General features: G+C 45.1%; 1 pseudogene; it reads left to right on the top strand.

Annotated features, from left to right (window-relative positions):
- Positions 1-10,333: 10,333 nt before the first annotated feature.
- Positions 10,334-11,581, top strand: LOC146891310 (speckle-type POZ protein-like; annotated as a pseudogene).
- Positions 11,582-13,406: the final 1,825 nt, after the last annotated feature.

The following is a 13,406-nucleotide window of genomic DNA, read 5'->3' as shown; positions in this document are numbered from 1 at the left end:
TCTGTGCTATCTTCAGAAACCATATAGAAGTCCATGATCTATGCTCCTGATTATTGTTATGGCAAGTAGGCTTTTATTGTCATGGTATTGATGACTGCAGCCTCAGAGTTGAGAAAGAGGGACATAGAGGCTTCTGTAAAAACCACTACTTTGTCCCTCCCCCAAAAGGCAAGAGCCTAGACAGAAAGTCACTGAAGAGAAATTTTAAAAAGGGTGATAAGGAGGTGGAAGTGAAATTCTCCAGAATTGAATGGGAAAGACTTGGTTTTCTTTAAGGAGTTGGATACCAGGAGTTTGACCAAGTTCCAGAGCAACATAAATTGGACGTGTTCATTTTTCCTTCTATTTTTCTCTAGGAGGAGAAAGCCCAAAGGCAGGGAGTCACAATTTGTGTGACTGGGAAGCAATGGTGCTCAGGTTACATAAAGTGAAATTTCCTAATTACAAAAAAAGTCATGAAAAAAAACAGAAGGGGAATTTTGCTGGAATCCACAGGAGATGTTGGCAGTATGGGTGGGTAGGAGAATATAGCTGCACCTGGTGTTCTGTGGCAACTCTACAGATGAACTGGGGTGTTTAGATTTGGAGGGGAAGAATTAGGGATGAAGTTCTTCAGTTGGCTAACCTATTTCCCTTTTTGTTCTGCTGGTGTGTTCTTAGTAAATGCCTGGTGGTGTTGGAGTCTGGGATGATGGGATGAGGTAGGGGAAGGAAGATTGCAGGAAAAGATCTTTATGAGCCTGTGGGAATAAGTCTAACAGGAAAGAACACAGCAGATTTTCTTCTACAGAGCAGGCGATGAGACCAAGAAAGGTGGAAGAGGAGGAGCAAAATCAGAGACATGGATTTGACTTCAGCCTACTTTTTGCCCGGGGAAGGGTGTTCACTGGCTTAGCAGAGGGCACCTGCCTGGGTTGGGAGCTGGAACAAAGCAAGGAGTCTGGGATAGGGTTATTAGAAGGGGAAGTCTGTGGTATCTACACACAGGGGTGCAGGGAAGGCTCCCAGGTGTTCTGCTGCAGAGCTGGAGATGAGACTGGAAGATTGGGTCTCAGCGAACATAGGGAGAAGAGAAGAGAGGCAAAAATCTTACCTGGTTTTCTGGCAGGCATGACTTAGGCTTGTGGTTTCTTGTAGGTACACAAGTTCCCCACTTTTCCCGAGGCGTTTTGCAGGGCTGTTCTGCTTCCTGGTTCCACTGCATCATCTTGAGGGTGTAGCATAGAACTGCCCTCTCCTGTTATGTTAATTTCACCTACGGCCCAAGGGTGTAGCTTAGAGAGAACTCTCCCTCTACTGTCATGGTAATTCCACCTGCAAGCAAGGTTCTCACCTGCAGGCAAGGTTCCCTGGTCAGAGAAGGAAAGGTTCCTCTCTTCTCTGTTCAGCTGCTCTCCGACCTTGGGTGCGGCCCCCTGACTTTTCTCTTTCCTTGATCCTGATGGGGGATTTTTGCCCCACAGTATATATATCCGACTTATGCTTAATAAAGCTGCCATTTGCCACTTGCTCTTTGGCAGATGAGCCGGTCTCTTTGTGTGTGTGTCGTCTGTTCAAACCCCTAGGACATGTGTCCGTTCTCGTGGGCTCGAGTCAGGAAAGCGCGCGCCTGTTTCGAGGTTCGGGTGTCCACAGAAAAGTGCGGAAGCTTACAGATGGCATCCCTCGAGTGGGCTTAGCTTTGAATAAGGACTGAAGAACAGCGTTCTGCCGTCTGTGGATCTACTACGAGAAACCCAAAGAGGTAGGGGTTCCCCCACGATCCGGAATCTGGCCAGTGTTGTGATGTGCGGTTGTGCACGTGTGATAAGGGGGTGAATGAGTTTGATTTTTAGAAGTATGGGTGCCGAAAGGTCTGATCCAGAGCTGAAGGCCAGTGGGCAAATCAGCTGCTAAAATTCGTAAAGAGACTAGGTACCAGGATTAGATGACACAGCTCAAGAGACTGTTTAGACTATTTTAAAACTCAGTCCCTGACTCTCACATGCAGGGAACTTTAATTTTTGCCAAAGAGAACAGGCTGGGCACAGCTAGCTCAGGGCTGGAATCCGTTCCCAAGGTTACAGGACCCAGGACCCAGCTTAAGCAAGCACGCTAGCAATAGCCGATGGCCATGTAATTGCGGACCTCGGGCTGAGAAAATATTCAAAGGTGTGTCTAACAATTCTATTAAAAGTTTCTGAGGCAAAAGAGCAAAAGAGAGAGAGTTTTGACAAAATAAGAGAGCGCAGCAGCCTTAAGCCCCAAGCCGTAGATGGAGCTGGGTATTACCCGCAGCTAATGAGCTACATGCTAGGCGGAATGTGATCCACCTGCACGGAGGCCATAGACCATACGGGGTCTGTACACAGGACTCCGGCAGGCTGCGCAACTGCGGCTGGCAACTCTAGGAGTCCCAGGAAACTGGCGGCCAAGGCGCGGAACGCCGCGGTGCCAAAAGGTGCCTGCCACAAGTGGGCGGGCTAAGGGCAGGTTAACATCAGAGGCTGTATGTAGCTTTATGTGAGGCTCGGAACAACGCCTACAGAGCAAAGGCTGCGCACGCCCATGACAAAGGCTGGGCCAGACACAAATGCCTTTAAGCTGACAGAGGCCACGAGCCTACAGTTTTCTGGCAGGCAGTTGCTACCTTTGGGCTAGCTCAAAAAGCGCGCCATAGCTGGAGAGTTGCTTCAGCAGGTCGCCGCTTCAGCAGGTTGCCCATGTTCTAGATAACAAAGACGAACCAATAGCCTGGGGCAACGGCAAACAACGTTAAGGCTGCTAGCTCAAGGATTTTCCATCTCAACAGAAAGCTAAAAAACGGGTTGGATCTAGCCGTCAAAGCCACGGGTCTCCATATTGCTTAGTAAATTAAAGACTTATGTAGTCAAAAAAGGAGAAATATACAGTAAAGAGAGATTCTAAGAGGAAGAAAACCTCTAACTGGTTTACAATGTGTTAAAAATGTAAGCAGGCTAAAAGTTAAAGTTCTTTAAAAAGTAGTTGGGTGTGGTAGTACACACCTTTAATCCCAATGCCTGGGAAGCAGAGACATCTCTATGAGTTCAAGGTGTTGTAGCACACGCCTTTAATTCCAGCATTGGGGAAGCAGAGACTGTGGGACTCTATGAGTTCACGGACAGCCTGGTCTACAGAGTTATTCCAGGACAAAGATATACGTTTGAGGAGCTTATCTACAAAGAATCATAACTTCCCTCCACTCCTGGAGTTGGATGAGGAAGTTTGAGTGCAGGTGATTATTCCTTGATCCCTGCTGGGGTCAGGTGAGAGTCCCTCCGTGGCTCTCCATTTGGTGCCATGGTAAAAAGCTAGCCCCAGCAGAGCAATAAGCAAGCTGCTGTTTCTCCTCAACCTCATGCTCTATGGATTTCATTCAACCTGGACACCCTCCGCCGAGACTCATAGACGAGATCGGAAAGATGAGGATCGTGGACTGGGTCATCCTGTTGTGTGGCCAGGATGCATTGTGGATTGAGATATAATTAAATAAGAGATAATTAAAAAATGGTGAATACCCCGGGTAAATCAGAGTTAAAGAGGTTGTTGTAAGAAACAGTTGTCTGGTTTTAAATCTAACGTTTTCCTTTCTAAAGAAAGGTTGCTTACACGTTTTTAGAGGGCTCCAGGCTAGGAGCAGGAAAACAGGTTTCTCTTAAGTATAAACTGTGAACAATGTTTGATCTTGGTCATGTCATTTAAAATAAGATAGTCTCAAAAGTTATTTTGATTCACATTTCTCCAATGATTAAAGATGTCATGCTTAAGGATTTTTCAAAATGTCTTTCAGTCATTTTTAAGTTTGTCCATTGAGAGTTTTCAGTTTAGATTTATTGCGTATATTTTAATTTATTTAATTGTTCTTTGGAGGACTATTTCTGGAGTCCTAATGTTTTCTGTATGGATTGATGACTGACAAAGATTTCCACATCTGTAAGCAGATATGTCGATCCTATTAATTATTTCTCAAAATGTTGGCGGGAGACAATGTGCCCCCATAAAGATAACAATTTTAATAATCCTATCCAGTTGTATAAGTGCTCACATACTGGATCAGATAATTATTTTCTGCCCCTGGAAAAGTTCCAGGCAAAACTAATTCTAAAGGATGTTTTGGGGTTCGCTATGCAGTCCAATATTTAGGCCGGTTGCAATGGCACAGGCCAATGAAGTTTGCTCTTTGGAGCAGAGACCTACAGGTCTCTAAGTTCAAGACCAGCCAACGTCAATACTGGCTGAGCTAAGTTTTGTTCTGAGTATTTGTTACTCCCAATATGTAACATGGTCCAGTTCATGCATTAATTTGGGGTAGAGGAGCTGTTTATGTGTTTCCACAGGATGCAAAACAATCCATTTGGGTCCCTAAATGTCTGGTGCGGACCGTGGATTCCGCTATTCAGAGACCTGAGGACAAGGCGAGATCAAGAGACCCCGCGGGTGCGGCAGAGGCAGCGAGGAAGATGACAGATTCCTGAGAGATGATCCAGCGCCTGCCTTTGCCCCTTTCCCAGCTTCCCATCTTTGCTCTGCCTTGATCTGCCTGTTTAGCCAAGGCTGCTCTACCCCCTGAGGGGAAGCAGCTACTTCCCCTACCCTAGATTGCAGCATTGAGTACTCACGGCGGAACCTTGCAGGTCAGACAGAAATACCATGGACATTCGAATTAATTTAAATTCTCGATTGGATGCTTTTGTTGATCTTTACAAACTGGGTGTGGATTTTGACCTCTGCTGGTCGCTGGTTAGGATTTTGCTGCTTTTCTCGGACCCCGGAATACAAAATTGCTAATTGGCTTTAATTTAGTATGGTTGGTCATTCCAGGGGTCCCATTTGCTGGTGCCGTAGCCTTACTCAAAAGGGCTCTATTCAGAGCGAAACATTTCAGACACTGTGCAAGCACAGTCTCTTCCAGGATTGCTCATGTGTATGCTGGAACATCTTGACTTGGCCAATGGCTTCAGGTCCGCCACGGCCTGGCCCTAGCAGGCATTCGTCTCGGAGCATCTTTCAGCATAAATATGGCTGGATTCAATGTATGACTAGTAAGCAATGACGGGTTTATTGCACGGGGGGGCGGTCTCGCCTAAGACAGGGGGTGCGTTTGGACCTGAACACATTCCCGTAGACGGGTTTAGGGACCTAACCCAACGACCGACATGCCTAAGACAGCTGCTAGTCATCATATTTATATATATTTAAGGGGAGACTTGTAGGTACACAAGTTCCCCACTTTTCCCGAGGCGCTTTGCAGGGCTGTTCTGCTTCCTGGTTCCACTGCATCAGCTTGAGGGTGTAGCATAGAACTGCCCTCTCCTGTTATGTTAATTTCACCTACGGCCCAAGGGTGTAGCTTAGAGAGAACTCTCCCTCTACTGTCATGGTAATTCCACCTGCAAGCAAGGTTCTCGCCTGCAGGCAAGGTTCCCTGGTCAGAGAAGGAAAGGTTCCTCTCTTCTCTGTTCAGCTGCTCTCCGACCTTGGGTGCGGCCCCCTGACTTTTCTCTTTCCTTGATCCTGATGGGGGATTTTTGCCCCACAGTATATATATCTGACTTATGCTTAATAAAGCTGCCATTTGCCACTTGCTCTTTGGCAGATGAGCCGGTCTCTTTGTGTGTATGTCGTCTGTTCAAACCCCTAGGACATGCGTCCGTTCTCGTGGGCTCGAGTCAGAAAAGCACGCGCCTGTTTCGAGGTTCGGGTGTCCACAGAAAAGTGCGGAAGCTTACAGTTTGTAACATGTGAGTTCTTAGCTCTATGGAGGTCTAAGGATACTTTCAAAGTTGGAATATCAGATATCATGGATGTCAGATATCTTCATTATGATTCATAATAGTAGCAAAATTACAGTTCTGTGGAGCAAGAAAATAATTTTATGGTAGGGGATCATCACAACATGAGGAACTCTATTAAAGGGTCCCAGAATTAGGAAGATTGAGATTCCATGCCCTAGAGAATGTGAATTCTTCATGCATCAATCCTCTGAAAAATTTTCACTACAAATGAGACATTTGCCCACCTGGACCAAAACCAATTCTCTGTCAGATGGACTATGACAACCCACTTCCCTCGTTCTTCCCAATTTTCATAAAAACATGATGGGTCATGTTCTACTCTGCGAATAGTAACGACTAAGAAGGAAGAAAGACCTCTGACACTGCAGTGTCACCTAAGTGTTTGCCTAAGTAAACAGACCCTCGCATGGTAAGAAATGTCCAAAACTTTAGAATTGACAGAGACATCTCACTGTCTTCACAGTCACTCAAAGTTCTTCTGTAACATTATGGGCACCAATCATCAGTCTAGTGGCCCACAGACACTGCAGACTTTTTCATGAAGCAGGAAATTTCAAAGACAGTTCCACCTATATTGTCAGTTTGTCAGTCACTTTCTTCTGTGTCCTGCAGAATGTCTAGCAGACTCTTTCATGAAGCAGAAACCCCGAAGGACCATGCAAGTTTGGTAGTCATTTTTCTGTTCTATATGTCCAGTTTATCAAGCTTTCCAGTCAAAATCAGTTTCTTGACCAAATGGTGAACATATTTCATAAGAAGCCTCTTTAATGCCCATCTTCCTCTTGAAGTAGATTAGTGCTGCCATGAGCACATGTGTCTCACTGATATGAAAAGTCTTAAGCTCTTAAAACATTTTAAATGCCATCTTCTGAAGGTCTCTGAAAGATTTGAAGAATTCCTACCTAACTGAAATGTATCTCTACATATCTAGAAAACCTAAATAGTATGACTACAAGCTTGACTATTATAGATAACCCTGTTAACCTATATTTCTTAATTATAAATTACATTTTTAAATACTCTTTACAAACATAATACCTTAATCAATCGAAGAAATATACATATAACAATATTAAACTTAAATTTGTTTCAATAAATCAAGATTCATACCAATGTAAATCTCTATATCACATCCCCCTCTAAATGTAAGAAAAATTTATAAACAATATTTGGGGATTTGGGAATAGTTATCTTCAAAGGCTTCCTGCTTTTTGTTGGGAAAAGTAATTTTGGGGGGTGTTTACAGAGACTTTTTGGGCAGCCTTAGTCCATCAAGCCACATTAGATTGGGCAAAATCCACAAAAGAAGAATTTCTTTTCCACAGGAACAACTCCTTAGTCTCAAATTCTGAGGTCAAGATACGTTTAAAATATTTATGTTGGTTTAGCTTAGAGGTCCCCAGAATCAAATGTTTCTCTGCAGTCGAAAACTTTAAATAAAATATAATAATATACATAATCCAGACTATCTGTGTATATTTCATCTTTACATGGCTTATTTTTCTTACTCTATTATTTTCTACAACTTTCATATTTATTTTATTATCTTTACTCCTTTAATCTATATCTGCCTGCCCTCTTTTGTAGTACATTTTCTGTCTCTTTACTCTTCTTCTTCTCTTTCCCAAGCCTATGTTGTACATTTTTTTTAAAACACTATGTTTCTCATTTACAGGTCTTTTATGTCTGAACCTGTCCTATTGGGTATCTGAAATCCTTCTCTGTCTACAAACACTTCTTAAAAAGCTAAACTGCATTACTAGGGCTAAGACTGCTTTGCCTTTTGGTTCCACCCAATTCAATATGGTGCAGATCTGTGTCACTTCTTGACCAGCTATGCATGCTGCCCAGTTTCTGGCATAGAGTGGGTCTATGTCACACCATTAAGCAGTTAGTAACACACTGTTCACAAACCCCATTTAAATGCTCAGCTTCCTGAAAGACCCAGAGTTCACACTTGGTAGCACATTCCTGGAAGCCACCATTTTGAAATTGCATGAGTTTTCTATTTTCTTTTTTTTTCCTTTTTTCTTTTTTGCTACTGCTGAATCAGGAAGACCTTAGACAGAGAAGGCCTGAGAAAACAAGCTCCACTGGGAGCAGAAGCCAGGAGGAAATCCAGCCCAGAAGCCAACCCAGTCCTGGGACACTGGTGGATCAGAATTGAGCCAGTGACCAGATCTAGAGTCAGCTAGATCTCAACTGGAACAGGTAGAGGGGAGAAACCACTCACCAGTGAGCCAAATCCAGAGATCGCTGAGGGTCCGGATGTGAATCTGGGATCTTCAAGGGAGTAGACCTAAGCCAGGACCCCAGTGGGTCTGGGCATGAATTTAGGACCTCCCAGGAACTAGGCCTGAACCAGGACCTCTGCTGGTCTGGGTGTGAGTAAACCTGGGACTTCCGAGGGAATTGGCAGGAAGCAGAGGTCTTGGTAGGGCCAGGCATGAGTCTGGGTCGTCAGAGAGAGTAGGCCTGAGCCAGGACCTCTGTGGGTCTGGGCATTGGTCTGGGACATCAAAGGGAATAGGTAGGGACCTGGAACCCCTGTGGGTCCGAGCATGAGTCTAAGATCTCTGAAGAAGTAAGCAGGTCCTCTGAGGATTCGGGTTCAGGCGCATCCTAACTTGGGACCTCCGAGGCAGTAGACCAGAACCAGAAAATTTTCCAGGTCCAACTCCAACCCAGGGGCTTCTACAGGAGGGAATCCAGACCAGGATTTACAGTTACAGGTCAAAGCAGGTAACCTAGGCCACATTTGCTCCCAGGCAAGGAACTCCACCCTTGGCAACAAATCCACAAAAGTAGCTCTGGCTGAGCTACCTGTAACAGAAAGGGCCTGAGGAAATAAGCTTCACTGGGAGCAGAAGCCTGGGGAAAATCCAGTCCCAGCTACACTGGTGGATCAGAATTGAGCTAGAGACCTGACTCAGAGTCAGAGATCACCACCAGAACTGGAGTGGGACAGAACCAGCTTCCTAGGACAGAGAGCAAATAGCTCAACCAGGAGCAGAAGCCAGGACCAAATCCAGTCCCAGAAGCCAACCCAGTCCCGGGACACTGGCAAATCAGGATTGACCCAGTAACCAGATCTAGAGTCAGTGATCTCTATGAGAACAGGCTCAACTCCAGTCCAGGGACTTCTACAGGAGAAGATCCAGACCAGGATTTATAGAAACAGGACAGAACTGGAAACCTAGGCTTGAGCCCACTGGGGCTCAAGAGGAGTATTTGTTTCTATACAGCATCATTCCAGAAATGGGGCAGGTGGGGCTTTTATTTCAGATAAGTGGTTCTCTGGAGGACCTGGCACAGCCAAAAGGATTCAGGTCCCCATCAGGAAGAGGCATGGGTCTTAATCAACAGGATTGTCCACATACCAGAGAAAGTCTTGGTCATTACAGCAAAATAAACTGACTGAAACAAATAGAAAGGCATACAAACAGACACAAATACAAACACACATGCAGAGAAATAGAGAGACAGAGAGAGAGAGAGACAGAGAGACAGAGAATCAGGATGCTGGCTCAATCCTGGTCTGCCAGTGTCTTGGGACTGGATTGGCTCCTGTCTTCTGCTCCCATGGAGCTTAATTCCTCAGGCCCACCCTGTCCTAGGTACCTGGTCCAGTCCCCATCCTATTCCAATGGGGATCACTGACTCTGGGTCAGGTCACTGGCTCAATTCTGATCCCACAGTGTCCCATGAGTGGATTGGCTCTTGAGACTGGATTGGCTCCTGGCTTCTGCTCCCATGGCGCTTGCTTCCTCAGGCCCACTGAGGAAAATACAAACTTTTAATCTGGAATTGATGCCAGAAGACACACACCTTTAATCCAGATCTCAAGCCAGGAGGACACACCCTACACTGGGCCACACCATCTGTTGTAAGCATATAAAAGGAGAGGGAAGAAGGAAGCTGCTGCCCTTTGCTGCTTGCCCTCCCCTTGCAGCAAGTCCTTTCCTTCTCTGGCAGTAGAGAATCATCTTTGGAATTCCAGCATAGACTGAGGAATAGTCAACCCGTCAGACCTCTGGGACTTAGTAAGTACTGAGATCTTATACTTTCCCTTCACAGATAGCCTTTGTGGGATTAGTAGGACTGCAGCCCTAAATCATTTTAATGAATCACTCTCCTTCATTAGAGAGATTCATTCTATGTGTTCTGTTCCTTTAGAGAACCGTAATACAACACTTTGCGATATAAGAGTGTATAAAATGTTCCAAATTATCAAAAGTTGTTTAGAATTGTCAAAACTAATCACCTTCTTACATAATATTTAATCTAGAAAAGATGGAGTGATGTAAGAAAGAATGCCTAGTACTCTAGACTGTCTTCTTTGAATCTCATAGATCAATATGTATAGAATTTCAGAAAGACCAAAGTTTCTAACCTCATAGAAGAGGGAACAGATAGAAAAACAGAAACTAAAAATCTAAAATATTTTCTGTTATTGTGACCCCCCCCCCCAGGTTGAAGAAGAAAATAACCTTGTCCTTTTTGACTCCAGGTAAATCTTCACACTCCCAGCAGCAGATATGTCAGAAGACCTGGCAGCTGGGAGCAGCGGCTACACACAGATCCGAGTCAGGAATTCTCCTACAGATGAACCATCAGCAACTTCTCTTTTTGCTTGGAGGGAGTCTTGGGGAAAGACTTTAAAAGCCCCACTTTCTCACCTGGAGCCAATGACAAGCAGAAATGGTATATGAAAGCATACCTGAATGGAATCGATGAGGAAAGCAGAGGGTGCCTGTCAGTTTACCTAGGGTTGCTTAGCTCTCCAAAGAGCCCTGTATGGGCAAATTTCCACTTTGGGATCATAAATGCTAACGGAGAGAAATCACAAATCATGTATAGGCAAAGAGTCACCAAGTTTGACCAAAACGGTTTAACAAAGTTCATCCTTAAAGATTTCCTTTTGTACAATCGACATTTTCTTCTCCCAGATGACAAACTCACATTCTGCTGTGAGGTGAGCGTGGTTCAGGACTGCATCAGCATCTCTGAGCAGAACACGCAGCCAGGGATTGACATTCCAAGGTGCACACTGGTAGATGATCTAGGAGAGCTGTGGGAGAAATCCAGCTTCACAGACTGCTGCCTGGTGGTAGATGGCCAGGAATTCCGGGCTCACAAGGCCATCTTAGCTGCTCGCTCTCCAGTTTTCAGAGCCATGTTTGAACATGACATGGAGGAGAGCAGAAAGAATCACATTGAGATTCATGACCTGGAACCTGAAGTCTTCAAGGCAATGATGGGCTTCATTTACACCGGGAAGGAACCTGACCTCCACAACATGGCAGATGCTGTGCTTGCAGCTGCTGACAGGTATGGCCTGGAGCATTTGAAGGTCATGTGTGAGAGGGCCCTCTGCAGGGACCTCTCTGGAGAATGCTGCCCACACTCTCTTCCTGGCTGACCTCCACCGTGCAGTGCAGTTGAAAACTCAGGCAATGGATTTCATTACAGCTCGTGCTTCGGAGGTTTTTCAGACCTCGAGCTGGAAGACAGTGGTTGACTCCTATCCCCACTTGGTGGCTGAAGAAAGTGTCTCCCTGGCTTCTGCACATGGTCTTAGCCTGGAAACAACAAACAAATGCCTGATGAACTCTTTGAATCCTGTTGGGGCGACATACATATGTCTTCTGGTAGCAGCAGTCAGAATTGTTATGAATGACACCTGTTTATACTGTGGGCTCTGGGGTGAATTTACAGTGAATTTGGGAATTAAAGCTGCTAGGCCTGGCTTCAACACATCTGTAAAGGAGTTGAAGGGCCGATAGGGGGAGGAGCACCCCTGGAATCTATTATACTCTATACAACTTCTACCGTGTTGTTAGACTGCTTTGATTTATTTTTTTGTCCCATCAGATGGAATATGGGATTTGATGCCGCAGGGCGATCGGTAATGAAAAGTCCCCAGACTATCTTACAAAAGATACAGCTTTAATAAAACAGAAGGAAAAACTTACACAGACTCCTACCCGTGGGAAATGCTCGATCCAGGCCAAGTCAAGAGGTAGAGAGAGGCCAGGGGGCTTTCACCCCCAGGATTTTTTTTTAGAAAGTAATTTTATTAAATTATATAAGTTTCCATTTCCGCCCCTCCTCCCAACACCCTCCCACTCCTCCCACTCCCTCTCCTCCTCCCTCTTCGTCCCTAAGGGCAGTCAGGGTTTCCTGCCCTGTGGGAAGTTCAAGTTCCTCCCCCCTCCCTCCAGGTCCAGAAAGGTGAGTATCCAAACAGACTGGATCCCCAAAATCCAGTATATGCAGAGGAAACAAGTCCCAGTGTCATAGTCAATGGCTTTTCAGAAAGACTCCGGACCAGCCACATTCAGAGAATCCAGCCACATTCAGAGAATCTGGTTGGATCACGTCCTCGTTCAGTCCCAGTTCAACTGACCTTGGTAAACTCTCATTAGATCCGTCCCCTTGTACCAGTGGGTGATAGCATCCCTCACAGTCCTTATTTCCTTTTTCATTTTCTTCGTCCTTCTGCTCCTCATTTGGACCTTGGGGGGCTCAGTCCGGTGCTCCAATGTGGGTCTCCGTCTGTGTTACCATCCTTCGCCAGATGAAGGATCTATGGTGATAAGCAAAATATTCATCAGTATGGTTATGGGCCAAGGCCGGTTCATGTACCCTCTCCTCTGTCCAGAGAACAATCTGGGGATCTCTCCTTGGACCTGGGATCCCATATATAATCAAGTCTCCTGTAAACCCTAAAATGACTCCCTTAGTTGAAATATATACTTCCCTGATCCCATATTTATCCATCCTCCCTCCCCCCATCCCAGTCCACCGAGCTTTCCCCATTCCTCCCCTACTCCCTTCTCTCTAACCCTCTCCCCTTCCAACAACCCTCCCACCCTCCCATGCACCTGAGGTTACCTGGGACTCTTGTCTATTTACTACCTCCTGGCGGATAGCTAAATAATCTTCATCAGGTTCATCTTCTTATTTAGCTTCTCTAGGCACTGACAGTGGCAGAGTGGATGAGAAACCATCATGCTTTTGTGGAAAGTGAGACATGGAGGCCTAGGGGGGAAAAAACTGCACCTGGCAGTGTGTTGATTGACTCGGCTTTGAAAAATATCATTTATTGGTTCTGAAAAAGGAGAAGGGGATTATTTCATTAAGAATTCAAACTTTCTCTTCTTGACCTGTGGATCTGTCATTAGATATTGAGAATATGATAATTTATCCTCCTCTGAATTCTATCAAATTCTATAGTGGTATATGATTTGTGTTTTAATAAAGACTTTCTGACAACTCTGTGACCAATTTGAAGCCTCACAGCAGTAGTACCTGCCCCTGGGAACCAAGGACATAACAACTACACATGCACGTACTAAAATGTTGGGAACTTTTCATCATGTCCTTGAGTCCTTGTAAATGTTCACCAAATAGAACTCAGTTATTGAATATGGGCAAAATAACCCTTAGGTGTTGACTCAGTTCCTGGGAAAGAGGAAAACTGACCCTCAGATGTTTCCTCTTACCTCACCTGAGCTGGCAACCTCTCTCTAGCCAATTATTAGTAATAGCCCTTTGAATAAGTCAATCATAATAATTAAAAAACAAGCCCCCCCCCACACCCTTCCT

The sequence above is a fragment of the Myodes glareolus genome, chromosome 17, assembly GCF_982192425.1.
Source record: "Myodes glareolus chromosome 17, mMyoGla1.1, whole genome shotgun sequence".
NCBI classification, from domain to species: Eukaryota; Metazoa; Chordata; class Mammalia; order Rodentia; family Cricetidae; genus Myodes; species Myodes glareolus.
Note: the sequence above shows the minus strand (reverse complement) of the source record. Positions and strands in the feature narration are given on the sequence as shown.